This window comes from Aegilops tauschii, chromosome 5, assembly GCF_002575655.3.
Source record: "Aegilops tauschii subsp. strangulata cultivar AL8/78 chromosome 5, Aet v6.0, whole genome shotgun sequence".
Classification (NCBI taxonomy): Eukaryota; Viridiplantae; Streptophyta; class Magnoliopsida; order Poales; family Poaceae; genus Aegilops; species Aegilops tauschii.
Genome location: NC_053039.3, coordinates 7,574,373 through 7,590,186, shown reverse-complemented (window position 1 = coordinate 7,590,186; position 15,814 = coordinate 7,574,373). Strand labels below are relative to the sequence as shown.

Genomic DNA, 15,814 nt, shown 5'->3' with positions numbered 1-15,814 from the left:
AAGTAACTTACACGATATGACAAAGCATCAATTTGAAAAAAAAACTTTAGAAGGAACCATGAATCTTTAGAAGTGAAACTAAAGTTGGACATTCCGACAAGCCATAACTCCAAGCATTAATATTTTCTTCAACTTCACACATCAATGTGGAGAAGCTTTCACTATATATATATATATATATGAACCATTCATGGAGCAAGCATTTCACGGTCATACACTCATCAACTCCACTTACAAGAGTACCACCCATTAATAGCCTCTGTTCCCCGGTGATGATGACCAAGTACATGAGGAACAATGTGCAAGGACTTGTGCTACTTTCTTTTCTTCTTGTGGTGTGTTTGACTTGTCTTGGAGGCACATATGGTAATTAACAACTCGATTTTTATGGGGGGGTTGAGATTGTGTACTTTTATTTGTTTATATGATGAGATGATAAGTGTATTCTTTATTTTATGTTAATTAGGCGAAATCATAAATGACAAGGGGAGCAACATGATGAGGAAAGTAAGCCATGTAACGAGACCCCCTTGTTATAAAGATGGGCACCAGCTCCCAGGACGGGAATTCTGCTGTAAAATAGATAACTTGTGCTGGCCAAATCTCGGAGAATGCTTCATCAACTGTCCCTGCAAGATTAATTGCACACCACCAGCAGCAGCAACACAATAGTTTCGTTATCACCCCTATTTTGGGTGGATAAATCCCAACCTTATGGTTCTCAAAATAATTATGTGCTGATGAGATCATAAATTTTGTATGTTTTATAAATCAACTATGTTATTTTAATATTCAATAAAACTAGCCAAAGTGTTGTTTGTACAATTTTGTGGCTAGATTTGTCACCTACCATTTACATATTAAATATTTATTTTCTGTCCATATTTTGATTGTCTCCTCCTATGTGTACTGATCGTGGACCTATGTTGGACATCGGAAAAAAAATGGACATTAATCTCTCTCTCTCTCTCTCTACTCATTATTGCGTTATTATCATTCACATACTTTTTGTTGCATTGGATGGGTGAACAATAGTTTGATAACAGGCTGTGAAGCACCAAACATTGTAATTTAAAATATGTTTAGTAAGTATTATCAGCAAGACAGATCAAGCATGGTATATATATTTAATATCCATAGGTAAATTGACTATTGGTTTCTTAGGTTCAAGAGCATGGTGTTTGGTTTTAACACTTCTTATTTTGCACACAAACCATAAAGCAAATTGAGTTGGATAAGCTAGGGTTTGTTTAGTGTATGTAGAGGAAGTGAGGGGTGTCGGTGTCCTGTAGCTACAAGTCATATCGACGCTATCAACTGTTGTGATGTCTAGTGATGGACATATCCATCCAGGACCGCTGATCCAACTTTTTTATTAGGATTCGAATCAGAGTTGAACTGACCGCGATTATGATGGAACTCACATGGGCCTACAGATTTCATGTTGGCTTGCCTGCAAATTAAGTCTACATTTGCTAAGCAGCGTTCCAACCCACATGCACCATGGACTCGCTACAGAGTAAATGTCATACTTAGATTGGAGGTCATAGATGAGTGTGTCTGCTCCACCACCAGCTAGGCGCACACCTTCACTTTCGCCATGCAGTCCAATGGGCATGTTAAGAACATAGATAACGAGACATTTTTTAAGGGCAGTAATATTAGTTTTGCTTTGATTCCATGTTGTAATGCTGAGGCAACAACAAGGAAAGCACATTCCGTGCATCTTAAAATTTAAGTGTGAAAGGATACCCAATATAGAGAGAGATGTCAAACACTCGTGAGCTACCCAGTCAGCAATTGATCATGTAGCAACCCTCGGCTCACCGCTTGCTACAAGACACATGCATATAGTTGGTAGAGAGTGGATTTTTGAATGGTATGTTTTTTTACAAATTACACTGACTTATATATATATATATATATATATATATATATATATATATATATATATATTAATAAATATATTTTTTAAATCACACATTTTTTTAAACATGCGAACATTTTTGAAAATGATACAAATATTCTTTTGAATGATATGAAGAATTTATCAAATTGTGAAAACAAATAATTACATTTCATGACCATTTTTCCAAGCACGGTGAATGTATTAATAATTGATGAAGAATATTCCAAAATATATGTATTTAAAATATTTTAAAAATAGATGGAAGTAGAAACAAAATAACGAAAAGGGAGAAAAATGTCTTACCTGGCCCTAGCCCATTTATGAGGTGGTGGTGTTATTTTCGGCAGATCACTTGATAAGGTATTCTGGCCAGACGATTAAACCAAATGGGGAGTAAGAAGGGGTTTATCCATTTTCATACCCTCACGCATGAGGTAAAATCCTACCCCGTGCTCATGTATATTGCTTGTGTATAGGCGTTACAATGATTGATGGATTGAGCAATAGCTCTAAGGTTCTGTGTCTATTTAGTAATCTACCGCAACATACTTAGGGATCGGGATCTATTTTTATCATATATTAAAATCCAAAAATACATTGTTTCAATTTATTCACCTTAATTTTATTTTGTGTTTTTGTTTATCTATCTATCATTATCAGACTTGATCCTTGCAATTAACCGCCAAGGGATTGACAACCCCTTCTTTGTGTTGGGTGCAAGTATTTGTTCTTTTGTGTGTAGGTGTTGTTCACGAGGTCTTGTGTGGTTCTCCTACTAGATTGATAATCTATGTTCTTAACTGAGGGAAATAATTATCTCTACTATACTGCATCATCCTCTCCTCTTCGGGGAAATCCCAACGCAACTCACAAGTAGCAAAGAGCAAGACTAGCATGCTGGACGTTTGACATGTGATGTGGTATGAGCTCACTACTGCTACGTATGATAGGAAGGTTCCCATCTATGGGTTCTATCTCTTCAAGCTCATCACTACTAGTTCAGCGGCTCAGGTTCCAGATGAGCGCCTAGAGACTGGCAAGCTTGCCACTCATGATGTGATGAAGCTCAGGCAGAAGGAGAACTGGGGAGTTGTGCCAGATGCACCAGAGATCAATATCCCAAGAGCAAAGTCTGGTGGATCTGAGGAGCCTGACTATGTACCACCCTCGGATCAGCCTACTTGGGACATCAAACTCAAGAAGAAGATGAGGAAGCTTTTCTGCATTCAGGTGGATACTCAGAAGAATATGTACAAGGCACATGTGGCTGAGAAGATTGCCCGGCAGTGCCAAGTCACCATGATTATTGGAAGCTTGAGATTGAGGTGCAGAGTGTCTCTGAGAATAAGATGACCTCAGAGGATAGGTGGATTGGGCAGATCAACAAGTGGACCGACTTAGATGACTCCAACGCTACTACGTCTGGTTTCCATGGTGCCGATGGCGAGATGAGGACATTCACGAGGAGCACCAGGAGGACAGTGACAACGACTCGGGGGAGTCCATGGAGGAGGAGGACTAGGGCTACCACCTTGGGCCGTTTAGTCCCTCTTTGCCTTTTTGGCATCTCGATGCTAAAGCTGGGTCATACATTGATATGTAAGGAAATAAGTTGAGTAAGTAATGAGTTGATGTGCATAGATTAAACTTGGACGGCTTGGCTTGGTGGCAACTTATCAATTTCAAACCAGAGGTCTCACTATATCCAGACTCTTCTCAGCAAAGTTATTCCAGTTGAGGTGGGGTCTAACTAATCTTGATGCCAGAAAGCTCCAAGGAGTATATACCCCAAAACACTTGGACAATTTGCAGGAACACGGTGAGGTGGAAGGGAAACGTGATTGCGGCCAAGAGCGTCAATCGTAAGGGGCTCGTACGGGGGTGAGGGAAGGCGTCGACACTGACTCCATGACTTCTCTAGGAAGGCCACTCGTGTAAGGGCATAAAACGGTGGGTGGGGTGTGATTGGGGCTTCGACCCAGATATGAACCAAACAACAACAAACTCATATGAGGCAACAAGAAACAAGAGAAATGGTGGAAACCCTATCTGAGCATTTAACGTCAAATTGCGGGGGCTTGCACACAGAACTGACTCTAGCGCTCGGGAACGGCCGAGCCATTTTGGCCGCGCCGCTCTAGTTTTACGAACTTCCAGAATATTCCTTCCGGGCTTTTACCGATTTTGCGAACCTTCCAAAAGGTTCTGATATGATTTTTACTCGTATTTTCGTTTGTTCTTTTTTCCTTCTATTTCTTTTACCGGTTTCCTTTGGGTTCTTTTTTATCTTTGTTTTATCTTGTATATTTTTCTTATTTTCTTTTTCAAAAAGTCTCCTTTTTGAAAATGTTCGGACATTTCAATTTTTTTTGAAATTTTCAAAATGTTCTAGTTTTCAAAAAATGTTCCCATTCTCATGTTGTGTTCGGAATTTCAAAAATTGTTTTTTCTAAAAATTCATAATTTCAAAAAATGTTGTACAAATTATAAAACTATCACGTTTTTCATTAATTGTTGGTTTCCAAAGAAAAGGTTATAGTTTACACCAAATGTCGAGATTTTCAAAAGTGCGCATTTTTTTATAAGAATGTATGAAATTCCAAAAATAATGGGGGTTTTAAGAAATTTTAAATTTTTGTAAACGTTCAAAAGTTTTTAAAATATGTTCACATTAATCAATGCTTCTTCAATTTCCAAAGAAATTTTTCAAAAATTAAAAAATGACGCTACAGTGGGTTGAGTCAGTGCCTACTCTCCCGCTCATTGATGTCCAGTCTTATCGTCAATGGGCCGTGCCTGTCAGGCGCGCGTTGTGCGAAGGGGAGGTTGTTAGCCGCAAGGAGGAGCATACATGGAGTCCTGAGAATTGGGAAGCTCCGCCTAACGAAATTTGCCCTAGCCGAGCCAACGCGATATTTTTACTATTCTAATAAAGACAGTTTCGGGGAATCTAATCTATTTAAAAAATCAAAATCGACTTAATATTGGAGAAATATTTGTGTATAGAAAAATGAAAAAAATGCTCAAGTACCTCGATATAAAATGTTCATGTATATGACAATATATCGTCAACTTATATTTATAAAATGGTCATCCCATAATTAATCTATGTTCATGCGAAAAAAGTAAAAAAATGTACATGTAAATTGTTGATATACTTCAGAACAGTTTCTTATATACATTTAAAAAGCAAGTCCAATGTTAAGTGGATGAGTCTTGGTGAATTTTAAATTTTGTTCTCTTATACCAAGACAGAAATTAATAATTATACAGATAAGGCATCATATATATAGGAATTATTGATACTATACCAATTGTTATCAATGCCTTAAATATAATATTAACATGCACCAGTTTTTTGCTACCAATTATAATAGGTCAATTCTACCCCTCGGAAACAATAAGCGATCAATTCTAGATGGGGCATTAAAGTAACTTGCACGATATGACAAAGCATCAATTTGAAAAAAAAAACTTTAGAAAGAACCATGAATCTTTAGAAGTGAAACTAAAATTGGACATTCCGACAAGCCATAACTCCAAGCATTAATATTTTCTTCAACTTCACGAATCAATGTGGAGAAGCTTTCACTATATATATATGAACCATTCATGGAGCAAGCATTTCACAGTCATACACTCATCAACTCCACTTACAAGAGTACCACCCATTAATAGCCTCTGTTCCCCGGTGATGATGACCAAGTACATGAGGAACAATGTGCAAGGACTTGTGCTACTTTCTTTTCTTCTTGTGGTGTGTTTGACTTGTCTTGGAGGCACATATGGTAATTAACAACTCGATTTTTATGGGGGGGGGGGGTTGAGATTGTGGACTTTTATTTGTTTATATGATGAGATGATAAGTGTATTCTTTATTTTATGTTAATTAGGCGAAATCATAAATGACAAGGGGAGCAACATGATGAGGAAAGTAAGCCATGTAACGAGACCCCCTTGTTATAAAGATGGGCACCAACTCCCAGGAGGGAATTCTGCTGTAAAATAGATAACTTGTGCTGGCCAAATCTCGGAGAATGCTTCATCAACTGTCCCTGCAAGATTAATTGCACACCAGCAGCAGCAGCAACACAATAGTTTCGTTATCACCCCTATTTTGGGTGGATAAATCCCAACCTTGTGGTTCTCAAAATAATTATATGCTGATGAGATCATAAATTTTGTATGTTTTAGAAATCAACTATGTTATTTTAATATTCAATAACACTAGCCAATGGGTTGTTTGCACAGTTTTGTTGCTAGATTTGTCACCTATCATTTACATATTAAATATTTATTTTCTTTCCATATGTCGATTGTCTCCTCCTAGGTGTACTGATCGTGGACCTATGTTGGACATCGGGAAAAATGGACTTTAATCTCTCTCTCTCTCTCTCTCTCTCTCTCTCTCTCTCTCTCTCTCTCTCTACTCGTTATTGCGTTATTATCATTCACATATTTTTTGTTGCATTGGATGGGTGAACAATAGTTTCATAACAGGCTGTGAAGCACCAAACATTGTAATTTAAAATATGTTTAGTAAGTATTATCAGCAAGACAGCTAGGCGTGCACCTTCACTTTCGCCATCCAGTCCAATGGGCATGTTAAGGACATAGATAGCTGGAACGGATTTCTCTTCGGTATCAAATATATTTTGCATGTCTACTCTTGTTAGTAGAATAGGAATCGTTGAGAAAGATTTTTCATTTGAATCATGCGAAAAAGTTTTCTTTGTTTTTAGTTTAGTATATTTATTTTTAGTAATATCAGTTTTGCTTTGATTCCATGCTGTAATGATGAGGCAATAACAAGGAAAGCACATTCCGTGCATCTTAAAATTCAAGTGTGAAAGGATACGCAATGTAGAGAGAGAGATGTCAAACACCAGTCAGCAATTGATCATGTAGCAACCCTCGGCTCACGGCTTGCTACAAGACACATGCATATAGTTGGTAGAGAGTGGATTTTTGGATCTCGAGCTCCATGGAGCTCAAAATTTTGAAAAAAAAAAATAGAAACCAACTTCTGAAGTTTCAAAAAGTTGTGAAAACATTTCTATTAGGAACATTTTGTAAATTTTATACACATTTCCTATTCATAAATTTTTGCAATAGCATTTCCATTAGGAACATTTTTGTAAATTTCATAGATAGTTTTCAACACAATTAAGACATCAACATATTCGTAAAAGTGCAAAATATTTGTAAGTGTTTATGAACATATTTGGAAATTTTACAAACATTTTATATGTTATAAACGTTTTAAAAAATTGTCAATTTTTTTCTATTGCATTAGTAAAAATACCACTAACATTAAATTCAAATGTTTGAACATTTTTAAAGAGCCAACATTTTTATGAATGGTATATTTTTTTTACAAATTACACTGACATTTTTTATATTTTTAATAAACATTTTTAGAAAAATCACACATTTTTTTAAACATGCGAACATTTTGAAAATGATACAAATATTCTTTTGAATGATATGTGTGCGAACAAATATTTACATTTCATCACCATTTTTTCAAGCACGGTGAATGTTATTAATAATTGATGAAGAATATTTCAAGATATATGTATTTACAATATTTTTAAATATAGACAGAAGTAGAAAAAAAATAAAAAGGGAGAAAAAAGTGTTACCCGGCCCTAGCCCATTTATGAAGTGGTGGAGTTATTTTCGGCAGATCACTTAATAAGGTATTCTGGCCGGACGATTAAACCAAATGGGAAATAAGAAGGGGGTTATTCAGTTTCAGACCCTCACGGATGAGGTAAAATCCTACCGCCTACTCATGTATGTTGCTTGTGTATAGGCATTACAGTGATTGATGGATTGAGCAATAGCTCTAAGGTTCTGCGTCTATTTACTAATCTAGTCGCAACATATATAGGGATCGGGGTCTAGGATTAAACTATCGTAGTTGATCGTTGGAGTCCTCATGGACGCCGGTCGCCCTGTCACCCGCTCCAAATCCTCCAGGCCTTTCTCTAAATGGATCCATGGGCCGGGGTGATGGCCCTGGAGAAGCCGACCATAGGAGACCCTGGTCGGCCTACCAGGCCGGCTTCCTGCATGATGAGGGATCCCTAGGCCACAATACAGAGGCACACATGTATGAAAGGCATTTTTGATTTGATGAGTAATGCATAAAAAATAGTCGTGCATTATTATGAGGCATTAAGAATTCATGTTCTTTAGTCTTTTGCTGGTTTTACTTTTTTGTTTTCTTTTTTCCTTTTCAGGGGTTTTCACAAAATGTTCAAAACAATTCACGTTTGTTAAATATTTGAATATTTTTTTTAAAAAATGGATAATTTTAAAATTGTTCCTGTTAATTTTTTTCATAATTTTTTGCGTTGTTAAAAAATATTCGTATTTTGAAAAAACGTTTGAAAAATGAAAAATGGTCAGATATGAAAAACATTCATGTTTAAAAAATGTTCAGATTTTTCAAAATTATTAGCAAAATTCAATGCTGAACTTTTAATAAATAAGCTTTTCTAATGTTTTTCAAAATACGACAACGAAAACCCCCAATTGAAATGAAAAAACCGTTTGGAAGTGTAAAACACCGAAAAAAATATTGGTCGCTACCGGGGTTGTACAGTATGACATGAATGGGCCGACCAGCACGTGTCCCTATGTGTGTATTCCCACCTATTTGATGCAACAAATTGCAGGAGCTCTCCTCTACCATGCTTATGGCGCTGGTTGGCGCATCAACGCTCACAAGCACATTCTGTTGGGGCAGCGTAGTTTAGCGTTTTACACACGCTCGGTTTCTCGTCTGGCTACTGTACACTCGCCTTTTTTTTCTGGTTCTTCTATAAAAACACCAACACCTCGTTTTAAAAATCAACTATCAATTTTCTGACAAATTTTAAAAGATCAATGAAATAAAAAATTTGCTAGAATTTTAAAGATGTTCATGAACTTTCTAAATGTTCAAGAACTTTAAAATTTTATGAAGTTCTAAAAAATTGAAGAATTTAGGAAAGCTTATGAACTTTAAAAAGTAAATAAAATGTGGGTAAATTACACGATATTTTTTTAAAAAAAATTTGTAAGATTTTCATGTATTTTGGAAAATTTATATTTTTTAAATAATAATTTTGAAAATGTTCATTATTTTTGGAAAAATAAAGTTAAAACAGGGTGAGAAAACACACACCGAGTAATAAATGGCAGAAAAAAGCATGCCTATAACTTCTAGAAGCTTCTCAAAAACCGGGAGGGAGTTTTCGCTCGAGAGCTTAAAGGGTCCCGCCACATAGAAAGTCTACCCAAGGGAAAAGGGTGCGCTGTCTAGGGCGCGTCTACGTGCCGCTTCATCACTGTCATAAGTGGTCCAGCCCAATATATGGAGCTTCTTCATTAGAAACCATCTGTCGTACCTCTAGAAGAATTTTGTCACCGCTACAAGCCTCTGTTCCAAAGAGATCCCTGCTAAGCCCTGTTCCAAAGTTCTGTTGGAGGGGAAGCCATTACCGGGAGGCTCTCCATCAACAAGCACGAAGTCAGTTACCAGAAAGGAAAAGGAGAAGGCCAAGTCTGTTGCTGATATGAACTCCAAGGAGTTCTCAGAGTTCCGTCAGAGACCCATCTTTGGTGAAGCGTCCCTTCTGGACTCGAGAGTAGACTTTTATCTTTCACGATGTGCTGAAGACGAAGAAGAATTTCCTTTGCAAACCAAGTCCATCGGTACATATCACATGGAGAAGGAGCCATCGTACTTTGGAGAGGCTCTTGCTCTTCGCCATCAGTTCGATATCGTCAAGATTATGAAATTCAACAATGAATTTGACCCAGAGCTTGTGGCTCAATTCTTTGCCACGGTTCACTTTGGCAGGGATGAGGCAAGGACTCTAACATGGATGACACATGGGAAAATTATGCATGCAAATTGGAAGGAATTCGTGAACTTGCTTGGCTATGGAGATGATGGCCCGCATAAATCACTTGGTCTCCGCCCTCACAAGGCAGCGACCGCTACTCACAAGTCCAAGTTGTACAAGTATATGCGTATCAGGAAGACGACAAGAACATAGATTAGAGAGTTGACTTCCTTCCTGGACATCATGCACCACATCTTCAGGCAGACTTTTTCCCTCGAGTGGGAGACCAGGGTGTGGTGCACTCCTATCTCGTTGACATGCTGCTGATGTGCCAGAAGGAGAAGAACACGACTAGTGAGTTGGACGTTTCACGTGTGATGTTGTCTGAGCTCCTTGCTGCTGTGAATGACCAGGGCCGGCCCTGAGGGGGTGCAGGGGGGCGGCCGCTCCGGGCCCCCAAGATCCAGGGGCCCCCGCCCAGCAGGTATGCAACAACTAGGCCTAGGTAAGCTATGGGCCTACGTTAGGAAAAAATGAAAGCGTTGGGCGCTGGGCTTTAGTCTTGTACGTAGACGCGCGAGCGGAGAAAGCAGTTGGCCGATCGCCCACCCAGCGATGGATTCGTTTGTTATTCCGGGAGCGAGTCCTTCACGTGAAAAAAGGAGCAGGGCCGGTCCTGAGATTTTGGGGGCCCGGGGTGAAACTAAAACTCGGGGCCCTTAATATAGGCATCATAATAATAACAATGAAATATGTATATATGAAATATTATCAATAGCACTTAAATGAATCAGTATGCGAATCAAATAATTTATACATACGATTTCCTTAAAATTTTCTTCTAACATTCTTCGATGCAAAGTCACGTCACTTATGATGGGGTCAAGGTCAATGTCATCCAATAATTTATTCTCGATGCGTAACATAGCCAAGCCATTTAACCTTTGCTGAGTCATTGTTGACCTCAAATAATTCTTCAATAATTTAAACTTCAAAAAGTTTCTTTCGGCTGAAGCGACAGTTACGGGCATAGTAAATAAGATGCGATAAGGAATGGAGATATTAAGATAGCAATCAACTTCTCTGCCATGCTTGAAAATCTCCATAGCAGACATTACAACAGATGACCTTTTTTACAACAGATGACCTTACAATAGAAGTAAAATACTTTGTCGACATCTTTTGAATAAACTAGCCACTTTCTATCATGTTGCTCTTCATCTACATGGTATTCCATTTTTTTTCCTCTTTCATAGGCCCTTTCTCAACTAAAATGTCTCTTGGTTTATTATCAAGATGATCTTAATTCTTGGATCATAAATATCAGGAGTGTAAATAGGTTATTCATCAACACTAGGAGATTGTGCATGTGCATGAATTACCTACATTCTCGGAGCCACTTACGGCCGATTTTGGTGTCAACATTTTCTTCTCGTTGATCATATTCTGAATTCCCAATAAGTTACTGCTCTTCCTCTATGGCAACCATCTCCAACTAATCATCTTAGTTTATCGAAGCAATGCAAGCACCATTATTACTCTTGAGAAATTTGTGCATATCTCCGTGTTGTGGTTGTACCAATTTATCGACGGTCTTCTTACTATTCCTATTATCGCTACCCGATGCATACGTCCTGTGTCTCGTTGTGATTTTACCAATTTAAAACACAATGCTGAAAAAAAAATGTTGCATCAATTGTTGCACGGTGCCGGCAGATGCATCAAGGAACGAATATATATTTATTTTTTTTGCAAGAAAGGAACGACAATATGATACCTGATGAGCGATTGGGTGATGAGCGTTAGTGCATGTGCCTGCACAAAATTACAGATCGGGTCCCTAGAATTGAAACCAGTGGAGAACTAGATTAGACGTGTTCCTAATTGCCTATATAGAATTACAGATGGGGGCCGTAGGAACTGAAATCAACAGTTAATTAGGATGGAAATTACCAGGACAAAGGAGGGCGTCGGCGGCAGTATCAGTACGAACATCGGGCGTCGGCGGCATGCAGTACCAGTACGAACATCGGGCGTCGGCAGCTTAGGGCTCGAATATCTGTGCCTGCCTGATTGCCGTGATGGAATTGGAAGGGCTTGCGTCGATCGCTCCTTTAAGAATGACAGGAAGGTCCCCATCTATGGGTCCTATCTCTTCAAGCTCATCAGTACTACTTGGGAGGCTCAGGTTCCAGACGAGCGCCTTGAGGCTGGCAAGCTTGCCACTCATGACGTGATGAAAATTCTGGACGGAGGTAGTATGATTTCACAATTGCCATATTGAAGGTTGGTACTTTCAATTGCAGTTGTTTCTGTTGGAAATGTTTTTATTATTAATGTACAAAAATACTATGTGCATTGCGTTTCCAAATCTATTGCGATCTTTCTCTTACAGGAAGCTGGCACTGACGGTGGGAAAGCACAACTTCACTTGGAGGAGGTTATTAAGAGCAACATTACAATATATGTGGTATGCACTATGCAATGCTGTTGGCACGAAATTTCTTTGTGTCCAGAGAAATACTGCTCACCATATTTCTTGATTTTATTCCCGATTTAGAGCTCAACTAGACGTCAGCAATGTTGTTTGGTGTTGATTTGATGCATAATAAACATTTGTGCATGAGGAATTGCTTCTGAAGCATTTCAGTCATTTGATCAAGTTTGTCAAAATGCTGACATGTAACTAGTAGAATTCTGTTACAACATTGTGTTCTCTCTCTCTCTCTCTCTCTCTCTCTCTCTCTCTCTCTCTCTCTCTCTCTCTCTCTCTCTCTCTCTCTCTCTACAGTTACATATCTTCTTCTCTGCCGGCGAACACAACACTTGTTGTCGCCGCAGGGGAGAAGATGGTTGCAGCGGGTGGGAGGGGCGATGCGCGGAACATGTCGATGCACTGGGGGTAGCAGACGCAGCCGGGAACCCACCAGTGAGCACAAGGAGGAGAGACGCGGCCGGAAGGATTTGGCGATTAGCTCTCTCTAAAGTGCCGGTCAAACAGATTGCAAATCGCCAAATTCTTCCACCCACTAAATGTCGATCAAAGAGATAGTGCACAACCGCAAAGCTGTGTTGAGGCCAGGGGAGCGGGGCCGCTGCCCCCCCCCCCCCCCCCCGGCTTCTACCGATTTTGTGAACCTTTCAGAAGGTTTCGACCCGACTTTCCTGGTGTCTTCGTTTGTTCTTTTTCCTTCTATTTCTTCTACCGGTTTTCTTCGGTTCCTTTTGGTTTTCTCTTTTTCTTGTTTTATTTTTCGAGAAGTCTCATTTTTAAAAATGTTCAGAAATTTCAAAATTTGTTTGCAATTTTCAAATTGTATGAGTTTTCAAAAAAGAATCCAGGATTTATCAAAAAATATTCCCATTTACTAATTTTGTCTAGAATTTCAAAAAAATTCTGCATGGAAAAAACACTATTTTAAAAAAATTCAACAAATTTAAAAACTATTTGCACTTTTCATAAATTGTTGGTTTACCAAAACATTGTTATAATTTTCAAAAAATGATTAGAATTTAAAAAAGTGTTTGTTTTTTGAAAGAATGTACAAAATTCTAAACATTGTTCGTATTTTTACAAGAATGTTCATTTTTAAAAAATATTCAAAATATTCAAAAAAAGTGCACATTTTTTGGAGAATTGGCGTAAACCCTATTTTAGCATTCAACGTCAAATTGCCGGGGCTTGTACAGAGAACTAACACTAGTGCTTGGGGAGAGCCGACCCATTTTAGCCACGCCACTCTGGTTGTATGAACGTTCCAGAATGTTCCTTCGGGCTTTTGCCGATTTTGGGAACCTTCCAGAAGGTTCTGATCCGATTTTTACTAGTGTTTTTGTTTGTTCTTTTTTCCTTATGTTTCTTTTACCGGTTTTCTTTGGATTCTTTTTATTTTTATCTTTGTTTCTTTTCTTGTTTTATTTTTCTTATTTTCTTTTTCAAAAAGTCTCCTTTTTGAAAATGTTTGGAAATTTCACTTCAAATTTAAATTTAAAAAATGTTCAAGTTTTCAAAAAATATTCCCATTCTCATATTTTGTTTGGAATTTCAAAAGGTGTTTGTGTTATCAAAGAAATCAGATTTTTTATAAAACGTTCTACAAATTATAAACTATCGCATTTTTCATAAATTGTTGGTTTTCCAAGAAAAGGTCATAGTTTGCAAATAATGTTCAGAATTTTCGACAAATATATTAAATTCCAAAAAATGTCTTTTAGAAAAAAAATCAAAATATCGTTGCACTATTCAATGCTTGTTCATTTTCAAAATTTAAAAACTATCGCCAAAGTGGATCAGGCCAGCGCCTACTCTCCCGCTCCCTGGTGTCCACTCGTGGTGTCGATGTGCCGGCCTAGTCGGGCGCGCGCTGTGCGAAGAGGAGGTTGTTAGCCGCAAGGAGCAACGTATAGGGAGTCCCAAGAATCGGGAAGCTCCACCTAACGAAATTTACCCTAGCCGGGCCAGCGCGGAATTTTCACTATTCTAATAAAAGAAAGTTTTGGGGAAACTAATCTATTTAAAAAAATCAAAACCGACTTAATATTGGAGAAAAAACTGTGTATAGGAAAATAAAAAATGCTCAAGTACCTCGATATAAACTATTCATGTATATGACACTAAATCATCATCTTATACTTATAAAATGGTCATTCCATAATTAATGCATGTTCATGCGATAAAAATAAAAAAAATATTTGGAAATTGTTGATATACTTGAGAACAGTTGCTTACATGAAAAAAAAACAAGTCCACTGTTAAGTGGACCATTCTTGGCGGATTTTAAATTTTGTTCTCTTATACCAAGGGAGAAATTAATAATTATACAGATAAGGCATCATATATATAGGAATTATTGATATTATACCAATTATTATCAATGCCTTAAGCATAATATTGCCATGCACCAGTTTTTAGCTACCCATTATAAGTTGTCAATTATACCCCTAAAAACAAGTGGTCAATTCTAGAAGGGCGCTAAAGTAACTTACGCCATATAACAAAGCATCAATTTTTTTTAAAAAAAATTAGGAAGGAACCATGCATCTTTAGAAGTGAAACTAAAATTGGACATTCAGACTAGTCATAACTCCAAGCATTAATATTTTCAGTAACTTCACGCATCAACACGAAGAAGCTTTTCCTATATATATGAACCATTCAAGGAGCAAGCACTTCACGGTCATACACTCATCAACCCCACTTACAAGAGTACGAACCATTAATAGCCTCTGTTCCTTGGTGATGATGACCAAGTACATGAGGAACAATGTGCAAGGAGTTGTGCTACTTTTTTCTCTTCTTGTGGTGTGTTTGACTTGTCTTGGAGGCACATATGGTAATTAACAACTCAATTTTTGGGAGGATATAGGTTGTGGAATTTTATTGTTTATATGATGAGATGATAAGTCTATTCTTTATTTTATGTTAATTAGGTGGAATCATAAACGACAAGGGGAGTAATATGATAAGCAAAGTAAGCCATGTAACCAGACCCCCTTGTTATAAAGATGGGCACCAGCTCCCAGGACGGGAATTCTGCTGTAAAATAGATAACTTGTGCTGGCCAAATCTTGGAGAATGCTTCATCAACTGTCCCTGCAAGATTAATTGCACACCAGCAGCAACAACAACACAATAGTTTTGTTATCTCCCCTGTTTTGGGTGGATAAATCTCTACCTTATGGTTCTCAAAATAATGATGTGTGGATGAGATCATAATTTTTTTTATGTTTTATAAATCAGCTGTGTTATTTTAATATTTAATAAAAGTAGTGGGTTGCTTGCGCGTTTTGTGGCAAGATTTGTCACCTACCATTTACATGCTAAATACTTATTTCTATCCATATTTTCATTGTCTCTTCGTTACTGATCGTGGACCTATGATGGTCATGCAGAAAAAATGGACTTTAGTCTCTCTCTCTCTCTCTCTCTCTCTCTCTCTCTCGTTATTGCATTAACATCATTCACATACCTTTTGTTGCAATGGATGGGTGAACAACAATTTTCTAACAGACTGTCAAGCACCAAACATTGTAATTTAAAATATGTTTAGTAAGTATTATCAAC

At 37.7% G+C, this 15,814-nt stretch overlaps 3 long non-coding RNA genes across 3 annotated transcripts; all 3 read left to right on the top strand.

The window, feature by feature from the left end:
• Positions 1 to 211: 211 nt before the first annotated feature.
• On the top strand, positions 212 to 825 carry LOC120963781 (uncharacterized). The gene is made up of 2 exons (XR_005755496.3): positions 212 to 366; positions 467 to 825. It is a non-coding gene; the product is annotated as an uncharacterized lncRNA (long non-coding RNA).
• A 3,000-nt stretch (positions 826 to 3,825) lies between these two features.
• LOC120963780 (uncharacterized) lies at positions 3,826 to 6,219 on the top strand. Its single transcript, XR_005755495.3, has 2 exons — positions 3,826 to 5,697; positions 5,803 to 6,219. It is a non-coding gene; the product is annotated as an uncharacterized lncRNA (long non-coding RNA).
• Positions 6,220 to 14,794: 8,575 nt separating this feature from the next.
• On the top strand, positions 14,795 to 15,546 carry LOC120963779 (uncharacterized). The gene is made up of 2 exons (XR_005755494.3): positions 14,795 to 15,083; positions 15,181 to 15,546. It is a non-coding gene; the product is annotated as an uncharacterized lncRNA (long non-coding RNA).
• The last annotated feature ends 268 nt before the right edge of the window (positions 15,547 to 15,814 follow it).